The sequence below is a fragment of the Pinus tabuliformis genome, chromosome 1_2 (genome assembly GCF_031772625.1).
Source record: "Pinus tabuliformis cultivar Carrire ecotype Pingquan chromosome 1_2, CPIR1, whole genome shotgun sequence".
NCBI classification, from domain to species: domain Eukaryota; kingdom Viridiplantae; phylum Streptophyta; class Pinopsida; order Pinales; family Pinaceae; genus Pinus; species Pinus tabuliformis.
In genome coordinates, this window is record NC_142298.1 from 1307117631 (window position 1) to 1307144910 (window position 27280).

A 27280-nucleotide genomic window follows, 5' to 3' on the forward strand; every position below is an offset into this window, starting at 1 on the left:
TTAAGACCTCCAATTCATAAATTTCATGTTTCAGTGATTGGATTAGAGCTTCTTGTGCTGTGTGAGGCTGGGAAGATGAAGTGCCTGGATCTATGACTGTTTTCTCCAAGGATTCTATATAATCATACATCTCTTGTTGGTTTGGGTCTATCTCGGGTGTAGTCTTCCTTGGGCTGTCCCCAAAATCCTGTTGAAGAGGACTGATCTCAATATCCGGCCGAGAAGGACTCATGTCAAAATCTGGTTGAGAAATAGGAGTATGGTGTGAGCTACTATCAGGAGAGATTGTTGGAGGTTGCTCTGGTGTTTCCCCTCCTAAATCAATAAAGTGGGGCCCTTTGGTTTGTACTGTCCTCAATTTCCCTTTAAGCCTGGAGCTTCTCCTTAAATTTTGTAGGCTAGTGTCCTCTTCCTCCATACTCTGTTTTTCTTTTCCTTTCTTCTTGGCTGCAGCTGATTGTTCCTGAAGATGGACTAGCCTTTCGGATAGTGTTTGGTGGTCCTCTTCTTGGGAAGGTTCTGGGGTTTGATGGACAGCTTCTATGTTTCTCTTTCCTTTTAATTTTCTTTGCTTTTTATCCTTAGTTTTTTCCTTCCTTCTTTTAGACAACCCCTCTTCTTGATTAACTTCTTTAGCTTTGTTAGTAGGAGTGTCTTGAATTCTCATAATTTTTTTCTTCCTCCTACTCTTCCTTGCTGAACTGCTCTTTAGTATTTCAGGTGGATCTTGAAAGAAGTTTCTAACCAAAAACTGTTCCCAGGTGTCCTTTTCTTTCAGCTGTTTTTCAATTAAAATTTTCACAAGGCCGTGATGGTACAGGTGGGGTTCTATGTCCTCCAAATTCTTTTGGACAGTTGTAGACATCTTTTTCAGGTTTTTTAATAAAAAGTAAGGTAGATTGAGGGTTTGATTTTCTAATAAATTCATCAGCAACCGGGTGTGGTACATATACATGGACCCAAAATGTCCTTCGCATGTAATGAACTTTTGAATAATCAACAATAGACTGGCCCACTTCTCTTCTGAAGCACAGACAGGGATTCCTCATTTGAAAATAGTTACATCCATACCTGGATTGCATAGGATAACCCTCCAAGTCTTCTCGTCAAATCTCTTGTTTTTGAACCAAAGATCTCCCTCCTGCGGGAGCTCCGTAGCGGCTATTATAGATGCCTCGATGACTGTAAACTTAAGGTCTCCAACTTCCACCTCCAGGCCGTTAAAAGACCTCACAAAAGTCTTTGTAATTTCCTTATTGTAGCCCTTGAACTTCTGAATGAACCATAGCCACCGTGCCTTCTTCAGTATGTTTTTCAATTGCGGGTATCCTTCCATGAACTTGGGCCCTTCCGATTGTACTCTCAACAAAAGACCCATTTCTTCCTCCTGTCTTAAAATACGTCTGCGTGAGTAAGGTATTAACGAAGGTGAGATGGCTGGGTTAGCAGGAGTGAACAAGGTTTATGGAGAAAAACCCGTGACTGTAAATGGAAAACAGAGAACAGGTAGCAGGAGTGAATTCACGGAATGGAGCGGAGGCTTATGTGAACAAGGTGGAAATGCAACCGTGACTTCAATAGAATAGTAGGGGAGTAAAGTGAACCCGGCAGTGTTTAAAACTGGATGGCTGCAGAGTAGACGTAAACATGCTCATGAAATGGCTGCGGAATTTGTGCGGCGGAGAAGAGCCGTGATCAAATCGACCACGTCCCCATGATTACAGGTGGAGTGTCAAAGTACAGCCAAACACGAGTTAAATCTGAAGGCTGATCATGAGGCCGTTTGAAAAATAAATGCATGGTTCGTGGAGGAATCATAGGTCGTGGAACGGTTATGGAGGCTATCAATGCCAATCATTGCATATAGTGGAGCTATGGTTTCATAACTATATAAAAATGTGCTTTGAATGCTATTTGAAATAAATTTTACTCATACCTTCGAATGTTTGCCACCTTTTGTCCATTAACCTTTGGTTAGTTGTTCCCTATTGATGCTTTTAGGTGCCTTATGTCTTCAAAATATGTCCTTGGTCATACCTGCATTTGATTTTTATTATTTTTTACTATCATCTGACTGTCAATGTTGAATGACAGAGTGCTAGCTGCGAAAACAAAAACTAGCTGTGGAATCAATTTGTAGCTGCGGAAACTGATACAATGAACATATGACTGAATGGAGATGGATGAATGATGACTGAGTGAATGAAAACTAGACATGAAAAGACTTTTATTGATGGAATGAAATGAAATGGATGGAGTGGAATGAAATGAAGTGAAGTGGAGTGGAATGAAGGGAAGTGACATGAAACTATGAAATGAGAGAGATTTTTTTTTTGGAAAATATAGGGCGTCAGAAGATTCTGATTTTCGCCCTGTATTTTCTGTATAAGACTTCCAATCAGTGATTGGTTTTCAGGCTAATACAATTTATTTATTTATTTTTATTTTTATTTTTATTTTTATTTTTATTTTTTTTGTAGAAACAGAAAAAGAACAAGGACTAGGCTGGTGGGGAAGAAGGATTCTTCTTCACCAGCCTTATTGTAGAATTATCCTGAAAGGTTTTGACAAATTCCTCCTTTGAGAGTGGCTTATGATAGATCTTTAATTGGTGGCCATTCACAATAAGAGGGGTTTGAGATTCATCAATGGTTTTGATTCTTACCACTCCATTGCTAAAGACTTTGTCAATCTCATATGGCCCAAGACAATGAGTCTGAAATTTACCTTTGAAGTCTTTAAACTTGGAATCAAATAGCAATGCCCAGTCTCCTCCTTGAAATTTTTTCTCTTTGATGTATTTGTCATGCCACTTAGCTCTTTGATATTGAACTAGATCAGTTCTTAGGATTGCCTCTTGTCTGATCTCATCTAGTTCATTCAACTGCTCCATTCTATGCTTTTGGGCTTCTGATAGATTCATTCCCTATTGAACTGCCATCTTGAAAGTTTTAACTTGGAACTCAATGGGGAGCAGGACTTCTTTCCCATAAACAAGTTCATAGGGAGAATGTCATATTGTATTCCTCCATGTAGTTTTGTAGGCCCATAAGGATTCAGGAAGCCTTTCTTCCCAATCTCTTCTATGTAGATGAACAGTTTTGGTAATGATGCCTTCAAGAACTTTGTTTGTAGACTCCACTTGACCATTCGCTTGTGGATGGTAAGGATTAGATTTTCTATGCTTGACTTTGTATTCTTCCATCAGCTTCTCCACCAGGTTGGATGTGAATTGACTTCCCTGATCTGTCACAATTTCTCTTGGAACACCAAAGCAAGTAAAAATATCCTCATAAAGAAAACTAATAACTGAATGCTCAGTAGCAGAAAATAATGCTTTGGCTTCTACCCATTTAGTGACATAATCAGTACATACCAATATATACTTTTTTTGTTTAGATGGTGGGTTAATAGGTCCAATGAAGTCTAAAGCCCATTTTTCAAAGGGTTCAATGAGTACCTGTGGCTGAAATGGCATTTCATTTGAAAGGGTAGGTTTCCCTACTCTTTGGCAGCTGTCACACCTTTTGACATACTATTTTGCGTCTTTGAGAAGGGATGGCCAATAATATCCTAAAGAGAGGATTTTATAGGCTATCCTTTTGTCAGCAAAGTGTCCGCCGCATGGTTCATCATGACATGCTTTGAGAATATCGGGCATTTCATCTTCCCTAACACATCTTCTGATCACAAGATCTGGCCCTGTTTTAAACAATTCGTTAGAAATCCATGAATATTTTGAACTCTCCTGAATAATTTTTCTTCTTTCACCAGGAAATAAATGTGGAGGTAGTTTCCCTGTAACCAAATAGTTAGCTATATCTACATACCAAGGGGTCTTAGTAGTTATTGCAAATAAATATTCATCGGGAAACTTGTCCTCTACAGGAGAATCTTCTTTAGTATTCTGAATCCTAGATAAGAAATCAGCTATTGTATTTTGTTTCCGTGGTCTATCCAACACAGTAACATTGAATTCTTGTAAAATTAAGAGCCACCTTGTAACTCTGCCATTAGTAATAGGTTTGTTCATTAGATATCTAATTGCAGAATGATCAGTATGAATAAAAGTTTCGTAGCCTGTTATATAATGTCTGAACTTATTGATTGCATGAACAATAGCTAAGAACTCTTTTTCAGTCACAGTATGATTCAACTCAGTGGGAGTTAAATTTTTACTGGTATAGTAAATGGCATAAGGAAATAAATCTTTTTGTCCCAACACAACCCCTAGAGCTGTATCTGAAGCATCTGTAGAAATATGGAAAGGAAGTTTCCAATTTGGTCCTCTCAAAATAGGTGCTTCAGATATTCTTGTTTTCAAAGTTTCAAATGCTAATTGGCAATTAGGACCCTAGTTGAATTCACAGTCTTTTGTAAGCAGTTTGAAGAGTGGAGATGCTATTTTAGTGAAGTTTTCTATAAATCTTCTATAATATCCAGTAAATCCCAAAAAACTTCTAACATCTTTTTGACAATTTGGAATAGAAAACTTGGAGATGACTCCAACTTTTGATCTATCAACTTTAATCCCATCCCCTAAAATGTGATGTCCTAAAACAATACCTTCAGTAAACATCATAAAGAATTTTTCATGACTTAATGAAAGGTTTGTTTCTTTACATCTTATAAGGACTTTTTCCAAAATTTCTAATGCCTCTTCAAACGAATCACCATAAACTGTAAAATCATCCATATAAACCTCTACACAATCATGGATTAAATCAGAAAAAATTCCTACTACTGCTCTTTGGAATGTTGCGGGTGCATTACATAACCCAAAAGGAAGCACTCGATAAGCAAAAGTTCCCCATGGACAGGTAAATATGGTCTTATCTTGATCTTCAGGTGCTACCTGAATTTGATTATAACCACTAAAACCATTGAGAAATGAAAAATGCTTTTTGCCTACTAATGTATCTAATACTTGATCGATAAAAGGTAAGGGAAAGTGATCCTTCAAATTTGCTTTATTCAATTCCATGTAATCAATGCATACCCTCCATTTACCATTCTTTTTAGGTACTATAACCAAAGGAGAAACCCATCGGCTATCTGAAATTGGATAAATGAAGTTTACATTGAGTAGCTTTTGGAGCTCTTCTTTCACTATCTCCCTAAGATTTGGATTCATCCTTCTCTGAGGCTATCTGATTGGTCTACTATTTTCCTCAATATAGATATGATGAATGCAAGTCTTAGGGTCAATACCTTTCATATCAGTATACTCCCATGCAAATGCAGTAGAATGTTTTTGCAAGATTTTGGTTAGTTCTTCCTGTTGAGACTTTTCCAAATTTTTGTTGATATTCAATGTTTTACCTGGAAAAATCTCAATGGTGGAACTACCGAACTCTTCCATAGAGTAAAGAAACATTTGTCTTGATGATAAATATTCAATGTCAAAATCTAACTGAAATTGTGTGTAGTCATATTCTAAATATGTTTCAATATTTTCTAATGTGTTCAGAATTTGACTATCTTCACTAATTTCAGAAATGGTAAAGACAGGTTGTATAGTGTCCTCATCATTGACCTATTCATTGTCTCCTATTTCTGTGATTGCTTTTGCTGGAGGATACAAATTGAATTTCTTTGTTGAACTGCCATCAGAAATGTACATATCCCCATGTCTACAACTAATAAAAGCATCAGTTGTGGCTAGCCAAGGTCTTTCTAAGATGAGTGGGTGACCTCCTAAATTACTCTTGGGAGTCAAAATCATAAAATCTACTGGATATTCCCAAGAATCTAAGGAGACTGAAATATCTTCTAATACACCATCTAGTTTGATTATTGATCTATCTGCAAGTTGCAGTAAGGTAGGTGTAAAGAGAAGATTAGGAAGTTTAAGCTGTTCCATAGTTTGTCTACTCATAATGTTTATAGCAGCCCCTAAGTCAATCAAATTATTTGGAATTTCTATCCCATTTATATGTGTCTTGACAATTGGACTACCTGGATCTACATACTTCTGTTAGAAAATTATATATTACGGAGCAATGGAACACATAAAATATTGCAGAAATATAAACACAGAAAACGCACAAAACAAGAGAGACACAGATATACGTGGTTCACCCAGTTTGGGCTACGTCCACCCCAAACAGCCAGTCCTTCCTTTCTATTATCCAGAAAATGAAGAGACACAACCTACAGCAAATCCGTTGTAATATCCTTTGTTTTCTCTCACAGTCTCACCTCTATGTTTCTCGCTCACAGAATACACATCTATCACACAGCCTCAAATACAATACCCTCATACAAAGAGGGGTTGCCTTCTAGGGCAAAAAACCCTAAACTAAACATAAATTCTACCGTCAGATCATCCACCTAATGAACGGCCCAGATTGACTAGAAATTACTATACTTTTACAAGGCAATTTTACAGCTGTTTTTAGCTTCGGGGGCGCTGCCCCCGAAACCCCCGCTAGGGGGGGGCTCCCAAAGGTCGCAGCCGCCCCCCCTGGACCCCCCTGCAGCGAACATTTTACGGGTGGCGTTGCCGCCCCCATTTCGAGCTGGGGTCCTATGTGGCGATACCTTTGAATATAGAAGATAATCAGGCTCCACACCCAACAACTTCTGCATGGTAATTTTTCCCATCATGATATCTGCAATTTTTCCTACCAGGTGAATTCTTCTTGTATCTCTTGATTTCCTTCCTGGTCTTTTGAGACTCAACTCCTTTATTTTTTTTGCTAGAATAGAAATCTCTCTAATGGCTTGTAGCAAGGGAATCTTGATACATACATTCTTTAATTCATCTAGAAAATCATATTCAGGCAACAAGATTTGTTTTTCCACCCCTTTGTCAATTTGTAATCTTTCAGGGAAAGGAGGTGTGGATGAAGATGCAGGTTGCTCAACTATAGGAGTTGTGGCGGTTGACTCTTTTTCTTTCTTTTTTTGAATATTTGAGTTTTGAAGAGATGCTTCCTCAGAACCTTTATTGATTTTAAGAGAATCCTCCTTAGAGGTATCTTGCTCTTGAACATCTATAGAAGGTTTTTTTAAAACTCTACCAGACCTGAGTTGTACATCATTAAGAGGAACAATCATATAGGTAGGAAATTGTTGTCCTTCTATCATGTAAGCATTATGAGGATTTTTATTGTTAGGATTTGGCAATGGCTGAGTTGGTAGTTGATTTGTCTTTTGTTGAAATGGAAGCATGAGTTGAGGATTTGGATTTTGTTGAGAGGGTTGTTGTTGTGGAAATGGCAATGAAAGTTGTGGATTTTGATTTGGAAGTTGGGGAGTTTGTTGATTTTGAAAAGATGGAGGATATTGATAAAATTGAGCAAATCTCCCATAAGGATTCTGCATCCCTTGTGCCCATGATTGATATGGATTTTGAGGTTGGGGCCAAGGTTGTTGCCAAGAATTCCAATTTGGCGGGGGCTGAAAGTTCATAGGGTTGTTAAATCCTTGATTTTGTTGCCCCTGCCAAGGTCTTCTTGAAACAAAACAGAGAGATTCTACTGAATTTGGATCTTCTTGAAAGATAGATTTGAGCCCAGGAATTGAAGTACAATCCTTGGTCTCATGATTCTCTGAGCAAATCAAACATGTTTCTACAACTTTTGTGTCCAAGGGGCATTCCCTTAAAGCATGTTTCTTCCTACATTTCGGACAAAAGATGGCCAAGGCATCGGCTTTTGTTTTCTGCTTGTTTTGTATTTTAAGGGTGTCTAGTTGTTCACTAAGGCTTCCCAGAATATCAGTTTTGAATTCATCAAGCATATTGCCAATTTTTACCCTACTCACTGATCCAGTTGCCAATTTGTTTGCTCTAATAAGAGAAGGATCTCTAGGCCCTTTTCTTGTTTTAGATTTTCCTCTCGAGAGATGGACACATAGTTCTGCTATGTCATGAAGTGGAAGTTGAGAAATGTCTCCCTTCCCCATCATGTTTAAAATATCTATCCATTCATCTCTAATGGCTTTCAATAGAAGGGATTTCAAGGTTTCCTCGTCTAAGTTACTCATTTTTGCTCTCTTTAAGTTGTATTGAAATCTTTCAAGTAAATCCTCCAAGTTTTCATCTTCTTTTTGCATCATTTTGAATACCTCATCCTTGTGATTGGTGGGCATGCAATAGTCTAGGTATCTATCCAAAAATGTTTTTTTCATATCATTCCAAGTCCTAATGGATTGGGTGACTAATCCCATGAACCACTTCAAAGCAGCTCCCTTCAATGTTGAAGGAAACAATTTGAGTTTTTGAGAGTCTTCCATATAATCATAAGTTCGGCACACAACTTCAAACTCAAATAGAAATGTCTTAGGATCCTCACTTCGCAACCCATAAAAGTTTGGGAGGACAGATGGTGAAATGTTTTTCATTGTTGTATGGGTTTCCTCATCAACTATGGGGAATCCAAATGAGTTATCTCCTTCCCTATTTCCTCCATTATTACCTCTGCCTCCACCATTGTTGCCTCCATTATTTCCTCTTCCTCTACCTCTACCTCTACCTCCAAATCCATCTACTACTTCCTCCGTCATGATAGTTTCTTCAGAGTCCTCTGGTTCTTCTATCAATGGTGGATGAAAGAGAGTTTCTCCCTTTCCCTCTTCTTCAGGTGATTCTACTTCTTTGATTATAATGTGTTCCCCTGTAGAAGTGAAGAAAGGTTCTTCTCCTAGATCAGATTCAGTAGATAGAGTGGGAGAATCCTCTAATTCAACTGTTGCTCCTTGAATTCCAGGAATCCTAAGGCTGGGAGTAGATGGAGGTGTATCTTGTCTATGCCTTGAAGAAGCTGGAGTTGTGAAAATCGAACTCTTGGCCCTAGCTATAAACCTTCCCCTAGAATCTCTTGCTCTATGCATGTCATTTTTTTATTTTTTTATTTTTCATCAAGGCGGGCTGATAATTCTCTTTCTGATCTTCCAGATCACACTAGGTGCAAGAGGAGAGCATACTCAAGAAATTATTGAACCAATAACTCTCTTTTCTGATCCTCCAGATCACACTAGGTGCAAGAGGAGAGCATACTTCAAGAAGTTATCAATTTTCCCTTGTTTTTTTTTTTTTTATGTAAGAGATTGGCTACCTAGTTACACTTCCTCGGCAACGGCGCCAAAATGTTTGGTCAATTTAGTGTGTCCTAAATTGCTACATTAATTATCAATCCGGGAGTCCTAAACTGATGAAGTGTGGCGCACTATATGTGCAAGACAACCTTTTTCTTACTTTTTGTCATTTTCAATTTTTATTTTGTTTTGGGGGTTTTTATCTACGTTTATCTCCTAATGTGGATGGAAATCCTATTCCTAAGTTTCTAGAAGGCAAGTATTGATATAGATTTTAGGCAATTATGTCCTCTATAATAGTTTCCAAAACTTAACACTTCAGAAGATCTTAGAACATACTAGTGATGAAAGTAATACTTGAACAAGAATGAAAATGTGCTACTAATTAAAACAAGTAATGAACTACTGACCATGAAACCATTATCTCTGCTGTTGTCTAAATACAGAAAAATGAATTAAGCTACTGCATTCCAACAAATCAAAAATTGCAATCTAATAAAAGTAAAATCAATTCACATCATTCATAGTTCGATACCTCGCCAGTTAGTCTAAGCTATGGCTTTTGGAGACACCATCAATGATCTGAGTAAGTTGATATCTAATTGCAAAAAAGTAAAACTAAAATCAAATCACATCATTCATAGTTTGATACCTCTCCAAGTAGTCTAAGCTATGGCTTTCGGAGACACCATCAATGATATGAGTAAGTTGATTTCTAATTGCAGAAAAGTAAAACTAAAATCAAATCACATCATTCATAGTTCGATTCCTCGCCAGGTAGTCTAAGCTATGGCTTTTGGAGACACCGTCAATGATATGAGTAAGTTGATTTCTAAACTAACTAACAAAGCAAGTGAACAAGACTGAAATCAACAAAACAAAACTGGAATTAAAAAAAAAAACTAAGAAAAGCAGAGTCAGCAGAAAGGCTAATTCCATGTCACTAGTTATTGCAAAAGGAAATATATAAAAGTGCCCGGGCCTACTCTATCCTAAAACATACACACATTGATCAGTGTTAACAGCAACATACAAAGCTTGTAAAATCATGAACAGGAGTGAAATGCTAATATCATAGCAAATGAAACATACACAAGTGAATAATTATGGAATATATGCAATGGATTTAAGGAAACACTACATAAAACTGTACAGCAATAAGAAAATGAAACCTCAGCGTGCAGGGACCCTTTGCACGGCCTTGGTCAACAGGCTATTAGTCCAAGATTATGCTCACGCAATCATGTACAAACAGAATCTTCTTTATATATAAAAACAGAGGACGAATCCTCTCGTTACCACAGTGGGACTAGTGTCACGGCACAACAACTTTAACTGCAAAATTACATAAACAAAGACTAATTGTATGCGTTTGGAAACGCGTTATTTATAACAAAAAACTCATAATTGTTTTCTTGTGAAACTGCGTCAATAGAAGACACGTAAAAGATAGCGTCCATGGATCTAGCATGATGGTTGTCGAGATTATTAAATCTATCAAGGGTGGTTGTTGGATTCTCCTTGTGGGGCAGTCCATAGCTGTCGATATGTCCCCAGGGATCTAGGAACAGCCACGAATCCTTCACGTGTTTGAAGACGGAGTCCTGTTGCCATAGGACTCCTCTGTTTGACCACCGCTTGACCACCATTGACGATGGCTTTCCTTGATGAATCTGGCTGAACCAATAGGACCTTATCCATGTCCAGGTCATTTCCAACTTGCCCATGTGGCTTGTTTTGTCTGATGACACCTGCAACCTAGAGTTTAACAAAAACAGCTGCGGAAAGTGACTGGATTCCGCAGCTAATGAGAAAAAATCTAGTTCAAACAGCAAACACAAAAACATAGTTAGAAAACCATTTCAATGCTCTTTTGGAATCGACATTCAATGATTTTGATAGCTTATGAGGTCCAGCTGAGTGGAAAAAGTCTAGGAAAGTGTGTAGGAAAGATGTAGTTTCAAGGCTCAACAAGATGCAGAAGAGGCTATAGAAAAAGCAAGTAAAGTGGCTGACGGAAAAACTCAAGGACGCTGAGTTGGTAATGGAAGAGTCGATTTGTGAACCAGAACAGGGAGAAATTCTAGGGGAAATTGAAGACTACACTGAAGATAAAGAATGGATATCAAATGAAGATCTCATGGACTATTGGGATATTTCAAAATAGCATGAGGAGATGTTGAATGAGGGTGAAGTTCTGAGTGAAGATGAAGACTTGAAGACTGAAACTTCAAGTGAGGCCAAAGGGTCACATGGTTTTAAATCTAACAATTTGTGTATGATTGCAGGAGAAACAGGTGAAGGACAATTTGCTTATATTGTCATAAAGGAGGAAGAAGACAAGCAGAATCTAAATTCTATTTTGGAAGAAGACGAGATAGATAGCTCTCATATACAGTTGGAGAAAGATATCAAGCAACCAATTGAAGGGCTTGAGGAGATTGAAGAGGAGATAATCGAAGAATTTCTGAATCATATGAAGGATTTAGAACAGCAAAGAGACATGATGGTTGAACCATCAAGTGGGACCATAGAGTCTTATGTTTTTGAGAATGATAGTTTGTTTGTGGATGCAGAACAAATGTAAGATAATTTTGTTGCAGATGGTGAGACAAGGATAGCTGTTGGAGAAGGTAAACAGCAAGAGACTAAAGGCAAACTTGAAGAAGAAACTATGTTAGTTGAAAACATAGTAAAAGATCATCGATTCACCATGATGATAGGCACAGTGGAAATAGCCATGGAAGCTGTTGAGACAGTCAATAAGAAAGAAGGACATCTACTGAAAGATGTTAAGAAGGAAGAAACCTATTTAAAGGATTTAACCTTGGGAGAAGGAACGCTAACAAAGGAGTGTTTTGCAGAGGATGAGCAATCTTTTGAAGCTATCAAAAGTATGGAAGAGTATATTTTAGAAGATAAAAACTCTGAAGTAAAGGAGGATGGAGAATGTATCTTAAATGACAGAAGTAGTGTTTTATTGCAGCCAAAAGAACTTAATAATGTTGTGACAACACAGGAAGAATTTCTTGTGAAAGAAGGAGATGAAATTCAGTTTGAAGAGCTGATATGTGAAGCAACAGTTGAGACTATTGAACCTTGTGATTTTCAAATTGATAATTTGTTTATAAATGCAGGAATTATAAGTGATGATGAAGTACTTAAGAAGTGTCACAGAGAAATTGCATTGTTGGAATATTTGCTTGAAAATTCAGAGTATGGCAATGTCATTGCAGAGTAAGAAGTTCAATACAGTGAACAAGAGCAGGAAGACATCATTAGAGCAGATGATGTGGGGGAGAGACTAATTGACAGTCTCATGAGCTCTTTTGAGAATTCAAAACAGCATACTGATGTGCTGATAGAGGAGAAAGAAATTGATCCAAATGGATCCTAGAACACTCTCTAAGTTTTCAAGAACTCTATAAAAATCATGCCAAAGATTAAAAATATTGTGAATATCAAGCTTATCAGAGGAATCCTCATGACAGTTGTGAATTGCGATCAGCGCGGATCAACGAGGATTGTCGATCAAGCACACAGAGTGTCAGCCCATGGTAATGTGCATTTTCGCAATCAACAAATACAGACACAATTTCAATCAACGGGGGTCATTTCCTATATGCAATTAGCGACAAGTCACTAATCGCATATCGCAGGGAAAGCCTTTCAAAGAAGCGAGACCACAAGCACCCGAACCTAAAATAATTAACAAATGCAAAGGATATTGTTTCGATTCTGTCAAGAGCGAGATTCCACAAGACCGGCAGAATAACAGAGGGGCTTTGAGCGGTAAGCGGTTTCAACCAAGTCCTGCCCGATGCCATACAACGATTTCCATGCGTCCCAGCGAAAGAGAGAGAAAACCGCTCACATTGGATGGGTAAACATCATGTTACTTAGCTGCTCGATATGAACGATGACCATAAGATCTGGGGCCCCTAGATCAACGGTGGAGATGCGATCCGATGGACGACCATATTTGATGAGGTTATAAGGTAGATTGTGCAATATTTGAAGTCTGATATGGAAAATGTGTTGGCGGGAATTTGTGTTTCGCGGGCGTTCTTGGAGTAAACAGAAAAAACGACCATTTCAAATATTTCCAGTGAATCTGACACACTCATCCGTTACAAAATAGGTGGCCACCTCCCTGTGAGGCATTATGCAATGACTGTAAATTTCAAAAGAAGGGATCCGAATGGATAGAGGCAGGGAACTAGAGAGCCGGAGAGTGGAAACAAACAGTTAGGAAGCAGATTGGCTTTAAAGCCACAGACCGACAGAGAGAAGGGGGAAGCAAAGAGAAGAAGCAAGTTAGGAGCTGACCTGAAGAAGCAAAGGCAACGCCAAGCTAGAGTTAAGATAGAGACAGAGAGAGTCAGAGAGTCTGTGTACTCCAGAGAAGGCTTGAGAGGTTCAAGCAAACTCCTCTACACACCTGTCATGTATTGAGTCTCAGATTGGGCTCATACTATTGTAATCAACAGAGACCAAGAGTCAGTGAGGAGAGTCTATGTACTCAAAAGAGACTTGGGGGATCCAAGTACAGTCTTACTAATTTGTATCTGTTGTGTGAGACTCAAATTGAGCTCACTGTTGTAAAAACTCTGCTATGAAGACATAATAGAGAGGCCACCACTGAAGGTTGGACCAAGAGACATAGCCCAGGAGTATTGGGTGAACTCCTTATTAAACTTGTTGTGTTTATATGTGTTGCCTATTATGTTTTCTTTTACTGCTTCATTTCCTGTGTATTTCGCAATCTTATCAATTCGTTGCACAAAATAACATAGGCACATCCATGCACATGAGTTTGTAATACCTTATTAATTGTCTTAGATCAATTTCAAATCAAGTGGTATTAGAGCTTTAGGTTGCTAAGGTTAGACAAGCTTGTGCTGGATTTTTTTGGTTGAATGCTAACTAGGACAAGGCTCAAATTAGGAGAAGGAGAGTTGGTTGAAGCTAACCCAAAAATTGGAAGAGTCTATTCTCAGAAGAGAATGGCAGAAGAAACTCCACGAGAGTCAGAAGCCCAATTTATGGAAATCTTTATGACCATGAAAGCCATGGTAGAAGAGATGTATAGAGAATTTAAGAAAGGTAGAGGTGAAGATTATTCAACCTCCAAACAAGATAAAGGAGCAGAAGAACCTCTTCTAGTTGCCCATCCAAAAGGCAAAGAAAAAGACGAAAATACCTCTCCACCATCTCCCCCATCATCACCTTCATCATCCTCATCATCTTCTTCACATAAAGAAAGCCTTGAAAAGAAAAAGAAGAAACCTTCTTTGATTAAATTAGATGTGAAGTTTGATTTGCCAGTTTATGACAGAGAATTGAATGCAGAAAAGCTAGATAACTGGATTAGATAGATTGATGTATATTGCAGGGTGCAGAACATCGATTCGGAAAGGAGAAAGATTCAGCTGGCTAGCCTACGCCTTGGAGGAACTACCCTAGTGTGGTGGGAAGGCAGGACACAAGCTGATTTGAAGAAGCATGGTAAAATTCTTTCTACCTAGAATGAATTTGTTTCTGCCATTAAAAAACAATTCTATCCACTAGCTTATATGCAGCAAGCTATGATGAGTTGGCAAACTCTTCGCCAATTAAAAGGGAAAAGTGTACAAAGCTACACCCAAGAATTTAGAAAAAGAGCTTTGATTCTAGGCATTTCTTTAGACTCACCTGAAACTCTGCTGAAGTATATAGGTGGTCTACACAGCTATTTAAAGCACACCATTCTCATGTTTAATCCTACTAGCATAGATGAGGTATCTGTTCAGGCTACACATCTAGAGGCTAGAGGCAAGAATGTGAACCCAGAGATTGGGGGATCATCAAAACCCACTGCAAGCAAGAACAAGGAAAAGAGAAAGTAGAAATGGAAAGAGAGGAAGGTAAATGCAGTACAGAAGACCAAACCTTCGTGCACTCATTGCAAGAAGGATGGGCATGATGATGAACACTACTGGATTTTGCATCTGGAGCTGAAACCCAATAAGTTCGGTGGAAAAAAGAAGACTGTTGCAGCTATTCAGAAGGATTTGGGGTCAGACTCAGGGGATGAAACAACAATCATAGCCATAGGTATAAAAGGTAAAAATTCTTAAGCATCTACTAGTAATTCTGCACAATCTACTGATAATGAAGAAAATGAGAGGAAAAGACATGAGCTTTTTCATATCAGAGTTATTTCCAAGCATCAAAAGATTGATACTTTATTTGACAGTGGTTCACAAGTAAACTTGATTTCTGAAGCAATTGTAAAGAAGTTGGGATTACTAACCACACCTCAAGAGAAGCCATATCCCTTAGGTTGGGCATGTGATAAAGCAAAACTACAAGTGACTAGACAATGTAAACTTAGGTTTGCTATTGGGTCAACTTTTGTAGACGAGGTTGAGTTAGATATAGTTCCTTTGGATATATGTGATATTGTTTTAGGAAGTCCTTACTTGTATGATAGAAAAGCTATTTTCTATAGAACCGAAAATAAGTATCAACTCACAAAGGAGGGAATAGAATATATTGTAAGAGCTCATGAGCTCAAAAATAACTACACTCTCATAAACTCAGGGCAGATGAAAAGAATTGTAAATTCATGCAAGCAATTTTTACTGATGGTTGTAAAGGAAAGGAACCCTGATAAAACCAATATATTTGAAGGCTGTGATGCTAAACAGAAAGCTTATTTAGAAAAAGTTGTTTCAGAATATGATATATTATTTCAAGAACCTAAAGGTCTGCCACCCAAAAAGGAAATAGTACATGATATTAATTTGCAGCAAGATGCTCCATTTCCTAACATCAGAATGTACAAGTTATCCATTTTAGAGAATGTAGAAATAAAGAAGCAGGTACAGGAGCTACTCGAGAAAGGGTTCATAAGACATATCACATCACCATGTGGGTCTCCAATTGTCTTGGCGAGAAAGAAAGATGGCTCATGGAGAATGTGCATTGATTACCGAGCACTGAATAAGATAACGATCAAAAATCGTTATCCCCTTCCTTGCATAGATGATCTATTAGATCAGTTGAAAGAAGTTGTTTACTTTTCCAAGTTGGACTTGCATAGTGGTTACCATCAGGTCAGAGTTGCAGAGCAAGATGCATGGAAAATTGCTTTCAAAACAAAGCAAGGATTGTATGAGTGGTTAGTTATGCCTTTTGGCTTAACTAATGCTCCTGCTACTTTCATGAGAGTAATGAATGATGTACTCAAGCCTTTTATTGATGATTTTGTCATTGTATATCTAGATGACATTCTTGTATTTAGTAAAACATGGGAAGAACATTTGAAGCATGTAAAGCAGACTCTAGATGTTTTGAAAAGAGAAAATATTTATGTTAAGCTATCAAAATGTGAATTTGGCAAAACATCTTTGAATTATTTGGGTCATATTGTAGGGGGTGGTGAATTGAAGATAGATCCCTCTAAGGTTGCAGTCATTGTAAACTAGCCTAAACCCAAATCTACTACAGAAGTTAAAAGCTTCCTAGGAGCAGCACAGTATTGGAGAAATTTTATTGCTAAATTTTCCTTGATTGCAGCTCCTTTACATGCTTTAACAAGATTGAACAAGGTGTTTCAATGGGGAGGCAAACAACAGAAAGCCTTCGACACCTTGAAAGAAAAGATTAGTACAGCACCAATACTAGCATTGCCAAATCTTCAAAGACCATTTGAGATTGAAACAGATGCCATTGACTATGCCATGGGAGTAGTGTTGATGCAACACGGTAAACCCATATGTTATCATTCTGAGACATTTAATTATGCAGTAGTTAATTATCCCACATATGATAAAGAATTGTATGCATTAGTACAGAGTGTGAAAAAGTGGAAACATTATCTAATGGGCAAAGAGACAGTTATACATACTGATCATCAACCACTTCAATATTTACACTCACAAACTAAGTTGCAGCAATCAAGACACTATAGGTGGATGGTTTTTCTACAACAGTTTCATCTTGTCATCAGATATAAGAAAGGAATACACAATAAAGTTGCAGATATGATGTCCAGACCAATCATAAATGCATCTACTATACTTAAGCATAACGTAGTATTGCATGAAAGCTACATTGAACAATATGCTCAAGATATAGATTTTAAAGATGTATATGCAACTTTAAGTCATGGCAAACAAGTAGAAGAATTGGATTATCATATTAAAGACCAACTCTTGTATCATTTGGGAAAGCTATGCATTCCTCAAACTGAAAGAGTAAAGATAATTCGAGAAGCACACACTTCTCTAATATCAGGTCACTTTGGTGTAAATAAAATAGTTGCACAGCTGCAAAGATTTTGTATTGGCCAAAAATGCATGAGACAGTTTCTAGATATGTAAGAGGGTGTACCATGTGTGCTAAAAGCAAGCCCAGCAATAGAAAACTAGGCTTTATGGGAATTTATGGACACCAGACTGAAGAAGATCACAGCTTTTCATCCACAAACGAATGGCCAAACAGAGGTGGTCAACAGGACAGTGATCCAGTTGCTCAGGGGCTATTGCAGCAAGCATCCCAAGTTTTGGGATGAACATTTATGTTATGTGCAACATGCTTACAATCGTGCTAAACATTCTTCTACACAGAGATCTCCTTTTGAGACTTGTTTTGGTTTCATACCAAGGTCTCCCTTGGATTTTTTCTTTAGTAAAGACATAATGGTTGATGGACATAGTGATGTGGACAAAGCAACCAAGTTCATTGAACAAATCCAAGAAATTCACCAAGTAGTGCAGGAACAGCTGGAAAAGAGCCAAGCCAAGTACAAGGCAAGGCATGATAAGCATCAGATTGAGCATAGTTTCCAAGTTGGTGATCAAGTCTGGTTGTATATCAGCAAAGACATAATGCAAGGTGAAGGTAAGAAGCTGAAGCCAATAAGGTATGGACCTTTCAAGATACTTGAGAAAATTGGTGAGAATGCTTTTCGCTTTGATTTTCCAGCTTACATGCACATATATTCAATAGTTAATGCAGAAAGCTTGAGACTGTTTGAACCTTCATTGGTTGAAGATCCCGAAGAGTAGAGTCAGTCACCTTCTATTGATGATATATTGCTTGAATATCTCAATGAATTGTAGGAAGATACAGTCCTGGACAAGAAGGTCAGAACTACGCATAGAGGGGATGTTGAGTACCTCAGGATTAGACTCAAAGGTTCAAAACCAAGCAGTGCAAGATGGATAGAAATTGGGCAAGCGAGGAATCTATATCCTCACTTGGTTGATGCTCAAAAACCAACTTTTGGTGGTCCAAAATCCTTTTCAGTGGGAAGGCGTGATCCAAATGGATCCTAGAACACTCTCTAAGTTTTCATGAACTCTCTAAAAATCATGCCAAAGATTAGAAATCTTGTGAATATCAAGCTTATCAGAGGAATCCTCATGACAGTTGTGAATTGCGATCAGTGTGGATCAATGAGGACAGTCGATCAAGTGCGCAGAGCATTGACCCATGGTCACGCGTGTTGTCGCAATCGGAAAATATAGAGACAATTTCAATCAACGGGGGTCGTTTCTAATATGCAATTAGTGACAAGTCGCAAGTCGCTAATCGCATATCGTAGGGAAAAACTTTCAGAGAAGCGAGACCACAAGCACCTAGACCTGAAATAATTAACAAATGCAAAGGATATTGTTTTGATTTTGTCAAGACCATGATCCCACAATACCGGCAAAATATCAGAGGGGTTTCGAGCGATAAGTGGTTTCAATCGAGTCCCGCCCGATGCCATACAGTGATTGCCATGCGTCTTGGTGGAAGAGAGAGAAAACCACTCACATCGGACAGGTAAACATCATGCTATTTAGCCGCCTGATATGAACGATGAATGTAGGATCTGGGGTCCCCAGATCAATGGTAGAGATGTGATTTGATGGAAGACTAGATTTGATGAGGTTATAAGGCAGATTGTGCAATATTTGAAATCCAATATGGACAATGCGTTGGCGAGGATTCGTGTTTCACGAGCGTTCTTGGAGTAAATGGAAAAAATGACCATTTCAAATATTTCCAGTGAATCTGATACACTCATCTGTTACAGAATAGGTGGCCACCTCCCTGTGAGGCGTTATGCAATGACTGTAAATGTTGAAAGAAGGGATTCGAACGGACAGAGGCAAGGAATCAGAGAGCTAGAGAGCGGAAACAAATAGTCAGGAAGCAGATTGGCTTTAAAGCCACAGACTGACAGAGAGAAGGGGGAAGCAGAGAGAAGAAGCAAGTTAGGAGCTGACCTGAAGAAGAAAAGGCAGCGCCGAGCCAGAGTTAAGACAGAGACAGAGAGAGTCAGAGAGTCTATGTACTCCAGAGAAGGCTTGAGAGGTTCAAGCGAACTCCTCTGCACACCTGTCATGTATTGAGTCTCAGATTGGGCTCATACTATTGTAATCAACAGAGACCGAGAGTCAGTGAGGAGAGTCTGTGTACTCAAAAGAGACTTGGGGGATCCAAGTACAGTCTTACTAATTTGTATCTGTTGTGTGAGACTCAAATTGAGCTCACTGTTGTAAAAACTCTGCTATGAAGACATAATAGAGAGGCCACCACTGAAGGCTAGACCAGGAGACGTAGCCCAGGAGTATTGGGTGAACTCCTTATTAAACTTGTTGTGTTTATATGTGTTTCCTATTATGTTTTCTTTTATTGCTTCATTTCCTATGTATTTCACAATCTTATCGATCCGTTGCACAAAATAACATAGGCACATCCATGCACATGAGTCTGTAATACCTTATTAATTGTCTTAGATCAATTTCAGATCAAAAACAGAGAAGCAAACTGAATTGTTGTCAAAGGAAGATAAGGCATAGAAGCCTTATGTTTTTTATTTTAACAAGTGTTTTGTGAGTGCAGGTTTAGTTGCAGATGCTGGACGAAATTTGGCACAGATGAGCAGCCAAATAAAAATGGAAGAAGAAGATTCTGTGGAAGAATTTAATCCATGGAACAGAGATACTAAATTACTGGAGAGAATGTTGGAAAGTCATGATTCAATGCAAATAGAAACAATCATGAAAGAGGGTAAGGATGAAATGGAGGCAGTCAGCATAGAAGTCAAAGTAAGCATAATAGAAAGCAAAGTAAAATTTGGAACAAGAGCAAAAGAATAAGAAAAAGTAAACCAACAGCTACAAAGTGAAAGTAACCAGCAACAGTTTAAAGAATTTGTGGACAGTAACAGCAACCTGAAACAAAGAGAATGAGGTAGAAGAAGCAGTACATGGACCAGCCCAAAGATATGCTAGAGATGGATATTGAAGAAATGTGGCAGCTGATGATGAAGCAGTTCAAATGGAGGAAAATGATAGCAGCAAGAAGGATGATCAATCAGAGTATGAACCTGATTGACAAAGAGAAGAAGATGGAGCAAAAGACAGCAGAAGTACAGTAGCAGCAAAGGAACAAGACACTTGGGCAGTCACAAAACAAAGTGTAGGATCCAGGAAGACAAAGATCAGAAGACACATGATCAGGAGATCATGAATATTTTCTACTTTGGGAATCTGATGCAGGAGCATTCAACCCAAGAGAAAATCAAGACATAGGAGGTCATGTATTTTTAGGAAGTTGGATTCCTAAGTAATAAATTGATGTAATATTAGGCTGTTGAGTGCATAAAATAGAAATTAATTAGATAATGAGAGGAAGTTGTAAATTCTCTCAAATAAATGAGAACATGAGTGGTGAATAAATGACAAGAGTTAGAAGTCAACCAGGACTCTTAAAACAGTTTCATAATTCAAGGGACGAGAAAGAGATTTTAGGAATTAATTGAAGTAGAAGTGGACAAAGGATTTAGGAGTCAGTTCAGAGGATTTAGGAGTCAAACCAGGATTAGTTCAACAGAACTTTCTGGCATAAATGTAAGCCTACGGGCAGAGCACAAAGGAGGCCACTGATAGTTGAAGATCGGGCCTATGCGAGACACAGAGTCTCGAATGTAATCACTTGTTTATACATATATATACAAAGGTTTATTCCTGACTGCGTCAGTGTGTTGAAGAGTATTTCATGAATGAATTAATTTTGAATTGGTAGGTTCTGTAACAGGTTACGAGTAGAATTCTGAAGGACGCAGAGGAACAAAATGATTCAGAGGAATCATGAATAGATCCTTGAATCTAATTGAAGAAACAGAGTAAGCTCTGGAGAGAAGATGTGAAGCGAGAATTTGCAGAGGAGTTTAGCTCAAAGGAAGTTAAGCAACGGAAACTATAATGCAGACTTCTGAAGAACTATGCAAGGAGAGGAACGATTCGGAGGAATCGTAATGGGTCATTGAATCCATTTGAATGATCCAAAAGGATAGTGATCAAGGAATAAGTGGAGTTTAGCTCATATTAGAGTAGCAGAAATAGTGAAGGATCAGAACCTTCAGAAGAACCGAACCACAGAGGGAAAATTGAAAGAAAACATGTAAAAAACCAAGTAAAAAGGGATGAGTAGAGAAGGAAGTATGGTTGCACAGCAGCTGTTGGATATTTAAGATCAATGGCTAGGATTAACATCGCATCAGCGAAACCTTCGTAAGGATATTGGAACGGGCCTTCGAATCGGAGCAATCACAATCACACGATTAAGTGTGGAACGTCAGATCGAGAGTCTAGATCGACAATCCAGAAGTGATCGTTTCTCGCATATCGGAGAGGCCAAAGGACTAGCGACAATGGAATAGTGAAGGGTTGATACGTTGATAGCAATAAAGCCAATCAGTGATCAGAGATCAGACTTATCAGAGTTCAAAGGAGAGTGTTGTGAAAAGGGAAGCAGAAGACGGACCCGATGATTATTATAGATGCAAGTGCATTGAATTTGAAATCCGCTATATATGTTCGGAGCGGGATTTCAACATATTTCCATGTATTTGTGATAGATGTGTTTCCAAGCCTTTTAAGGCTAAAACGATATATTATCGTTCTGATAGTCGCACATCAGAGGGGAAGGGGTGATGAGGCACATATGTAATGTGACCACGGAAGAGCCCAAACCCGATTGCGATAAAGGTAACTTCTGGATCTGTGTAGAGGTCGTACCAAGACGGAAAAAGGTATGTTTATGTGTATATTTCCTTTGTAAAAGGTTTTATAAGGAAAATAGGGCCGATGGGAGAATTTGTGCAAGAAACATATATTAAATAAGGTTTTAAAAAGGGAAAGGCTATATATGTGTGGTCAAAGGTCTAAATGAAGGTTATGAGGAGTTTTAAAGTTCCAATAGGGGATTTAATTGGGGTGATTAGGTTCTGATATAAAGGAACTGTTGATAAATAGGGCCTCAACCATTGATGGTTGTAGATTTGACTCCTTAGAGAGTTAAAGCAGGCCAACTCCTTCACTAGGGAAATTGGTTCACTAGGGACCAAGTTCAACAGAAATTTCCTCACCTCATTGAGGCTCTGCACACAATGGGGACCATTTCTTCCTAAGGGGTGAGGACTAATCCAGGTGGATGTTGGTGGCCACCCACCTATTCCACCTAGATCTCTATTCGGTTTCATCTGTTTCCTTATTTATTTCAGTATTTAGTATTTTTAGTATTTTTTGGGTCTTGAACAGGGTTTTTTTAGCTCCACTTCAAGATCGTGGCCATAGGCAGGGGCTTGCCACAAATCATGTATTACTGGAGGATACCTTTCCAACAAGGTATCGTATTCGCCAAATGGAGATAATATGACCAAGTTACGACCCCAGGAAGTTGGCTACCCAACTAACCCCAATGGGGCCCACAAAATCTTGGTGTTACATCTCCTAAGGTTAGGGTTTCGGTTGTTTAGGGTTTTCTCTTGTATTCAATAATAAATAGGCCCTTAATCCTCATTGTAACATAGTTCAGAGGCATGTGGCCGCCACATCTCTTCTTAGAGATAAGCTACCATTCCCCAAGCTAGTTTATTTCCATTTTGTTTGTAAGCATGTTTCAATCACATTTCAATATTCTGGTATTAATGAAATGAAGTGTCATTTCTACTGCATCTATGTATTTATGGTTATATTGTTTCGTTCCTATTGAATTTTGGATCAACAATGAAAGATGGCTCTCCTATCATATAGATATGGGCTTCCCAAAACAATACCACATATATCAAGTGGAATGACATCAAGCTCTACCTCATCTATAAAGTTTGCAGCGATGGCAAATCTCAGTTTACATCTTTTTGTCACATGCAATTTTGCATTGTCACATATCCAACCTAAAGGATAAGGTTTAGGATGAGGAGTGGTTTCCAAATTCAATTTCTTAACAATGTCTTCTAAAATAAGGTTTTCTTATGATCCATTATCAAAAAATATATCTATCTTGGTATGTTTTGAAATGATTCTAATCTAGAAAAGCTCTATTCTTTCTTTTTCATATTGAGTTTCATTAAGTCTACTTGAAGAACTAGTACTTGCAATAGATTCCTTACCTTTAAATCCCATGGTTGTGATCTTTGTTTCATCTCTGGAATCAAATCCTAAATCATGTTGTGTTTAAACTTTTTGGGTTTCATTTTAGGATGAATTTTCTAACAGTGGTCTTCATCATGGCCTTCTTTTGAACAATGTTTACATGTGATTTTTTCTCCCTCCTTTTTGGCTGAAGCATTCTTCTTTCTTTTTCCTTTCATTTTCCCCTTTCCTTTGTCTCCAATCTTGAATGGATTTTTGCTGCCCTCTTGAGGAACATTCTTCCCTCTTGCTTCTAAATGAGTTCTATGTACACAAACTTCATCTAGTTTTGTAGGGTTAAACATGAGAATTGTGTGTCTCAAATAACTATGCAATCCTCTAATGTATTTGAGTAGAGTGTATTGAGAGGATAAATCTATACCCAAAATCAAAGCTATTTTTCTAAATTCTTGAGTATATCTTTGCACATTTTGACCCTTATCTTCCCTAAAGTTTTGTCAATCCCTTATAGCTTTTTGCATGTATGCTAATGGATAAAATTGTCTTCTTATTTCAACAACAAAATCATTCAAAGAGGATAAAACCTTACCATGTTTCTTTATGTCCTATTAAGTTTTGGCCTCACACCAAATAAGTGTTGCACTTTCCAACCTAAGAGAAGAAAGTTGAATTTTGGTCTCATAATACTTGATTCTTTGTATCCTGCAATACACTTCAATCTGACAAACCCAGTTATCTAATTTCTTAGCATTTGCCTCTCCATTGTACATAAGCAATTCACTTTATATAAAGCTTTAATAAAGGAGTTTTACCATGTCCCTTTGGATAATTTGGAGGTGTTTGTGAAAGGGTAGAAGAAGTAGAAGAATATCAGGATGATGGAGGTAAAGTTGGTGACTTATCACCATTCCCTCCATTCCATTTTGGATGTTTGTCTCCTTTTCCTCCATCTCCTTTTGGAGGTTTTGAGTTCTCTCCTTGCAACCTTGAATTCCTCTCTTCATAAAGAGCTTTTACCATTTCAAAGAAAACTTTTCTGAAAGTTATTTCATCTTCATACATCCCTTTAGGGCCTTCTTCATGTGTCATGACTAGTGAAGCTTAAGGTATGTGTGTTCTCCTTGAAACAATGTGAGGCCTTGACTCCACAAGTTATCCTTCTCCTCTTTAAATCTTCAACCTTGTAAGCATAAAAAAAAACTTTCATACAAAATCAAACCAGTAAAATAACCTTGGGCTCCGATATCAAATTGATTTGTATTGCAAACTTGAAGTTGATGGAAAAATTGCAAGTAAAATTTTATGTATTTTAGGTAATGGATCACTTTAAAAAACACATAAAATAATGGATTTTAAACTTAGTTAACGGTATAAATCATAGACAAAATACCATATCACAAACACGTGACAACAAAAAACATAAAGGAGTTCACCCCTCTCCTAGGCTACATCTCTTGGTCCAACTTCCATTGTTAGGTCTCTTTCTTTAAGTGCTCAAATTTGTGTTTACATGGATTTAAAGTGCTCAAAATGTAAATATTATGTCTCCAATCACTTCGAAAGAGTAAAAAACCCCCAGTTGAGCTATTGTTTGGCTCAATTTGGCCAAAACTAAAGAAGTTATGCTCTCCCAAGGTTTTCCCTGCTAACTGATCTACAAACTACACTGGACTGCTAACCATCCTACAAATTTTGCCTTTCCATGGTGCATCGAGTGACAATTTTGCCCAGTTCCCATGATATTCACGCTAAATTGGGTGCATTATGTCGCTTGGTTTAATTCTCCAGTAAGGCTTGTAGGTGGAAAATAATTGCACATGGGGCCATGCGTCGGGGGGTCGGGGCTTACTGCCTGCCCCCGTTGGAATAGCCCCTAGGCTTGTCGTATATGGTTTTGTGGAGCCCATGAAACTAGGGTCGTTCCCAAAATTTTCGCGCCCAAGCTCCAAATTCTCTGCCAAGCCCTCTACTATGGTGGAATGTGGTTACATGCACTCTGTGGTGATCGTGGGCTAATCCCAAAACTCTGCCCCACAACTGTTGACACTCCACACATTTGGTATGTGGTCTGGTGGTTGGTAATTGTGGATGATGGAACCATGGACTAGGGCTAAGCCCGAGCCCTCGGCTCCCTTGACGTGGGGTGATCGAGGGTCAAGGCTTAGCCCCAACCCCATCCCCCAATACATATCCAATTACATGTTAAATAAAAACACGCCACTATACCTATTAAGTAATACCATGCACCATAGCGATAAGACGTTGAAATGTTGGTTCAGAGGTCTTGTGTTCAACTCTCCCAGATGCAGTTTGGTCAATAAAAAAAATTTACTTGACCGTTGGGAGGCCACATGGCTGCCCACCATTGGCCCATGTGGCTCCCACTCATTGGTCCAACAAACCACCCTTTCAACCAATCAAAACTCTGTAGATTTGAACCAATATAGTGAGGCCAAGTGGCAGCCTGTCATTGGCCCAAATTCTATAGTCAGCCTACCTAGTCACCTTACCCAATCATCATACAGACTGTCCAGTCAGCAGTCTTGCATCCAACATGCAATTTTTTTACCTGTTTGGGAAAACGATCAGAACGTGATATCACGAACATACGATATTGGCTTTGATGATTCAAGTTGCATTGAATTTAGGTTTTTTATATCTACACCCTGGTACAAGTTTCGAGAACTTTTGAACACTTTGAATTTTGATCACTTTACTGATCCCTTGGATCATAATAATTCCTAAATAATATTTTCAATTTCATTATTTTGTGTGAATGGATACCTGCAGGGGTAAACATTGGTGGTTGGATACCATGAATCAAAGGAATGTTATGATCATGCTCACCCCAGGAGGGGGGTAGTTCCTTGGATTTTTCAAATACCTATTGTTGGTGACCCAACACTTGTTGAAAAGTTGGGGGAATGGTGTTAGTTCTCGATTCAAAGGCTTGGATTGCATTGAATTGAGCAACAAACCCATAGTGATCATTTTTTAAGAGCTTCTCCATTCTATGTGATCTAATGGTAGTAGGTGCACCTGTTTGGAGTCCCCTAAGCCTATGAGTGTGTCTATTATGCTTGAAGCTGATATATAACTCTTGGAAGTCCATGGTGATTCGACTTAGTATTCAAAGCCATTTTGCTCTGAAGATGATGTCACAACCTCCCATTTCAATGGAAAAAATGTGGGTTTTAAGGTGATATTCCCCCATCTAAAGCTTTAAGTTCACACCATGTCCTTTGAATTTCATGGTATCCCCATCAGCGATTAGGATCTGAAAATTGGATACTACCCTCAAAAAACAATGAACGACCTCAACAACTCGTTGGACAAAATTATGCATAATGCCATTGTCAATCAACACCACCACTGGTTGATGCTTAATAAAGCCTCAAATTTTAAGCGATTATGAAGAAGAAATGTCTGCTAATGCATGGAGTGAGATAATAGGTTCATTTGGTGTTGTTATAGTATCTCTTATAGTATCTTGAGGTTTCACTTCATCCTCCCAAGGAACTCTAGCAAGTTGGGCCTCATCGTCTGGGCTATTTTCAGTTGTGTGAATTTGAAAAAGATTTCATTCCTTTCATTTATGGCATGGTGAATATTTGTGATCACAATAATAACACAATCTTTGTCTTCTCCTTTCAACAATTTCCATTCGCGGAAATTTTTGAACCTTAAGGGTTAGGGTGGGACCACTAATAGGGGTTGGACATGGTTTTGATGGGGATGACAAATGGCTATATTGGGAATTAATAATGGCTTATGCATCTAAAGCTTTGTGGCAAGCTTCCAACCAATTAGTGGGTTGA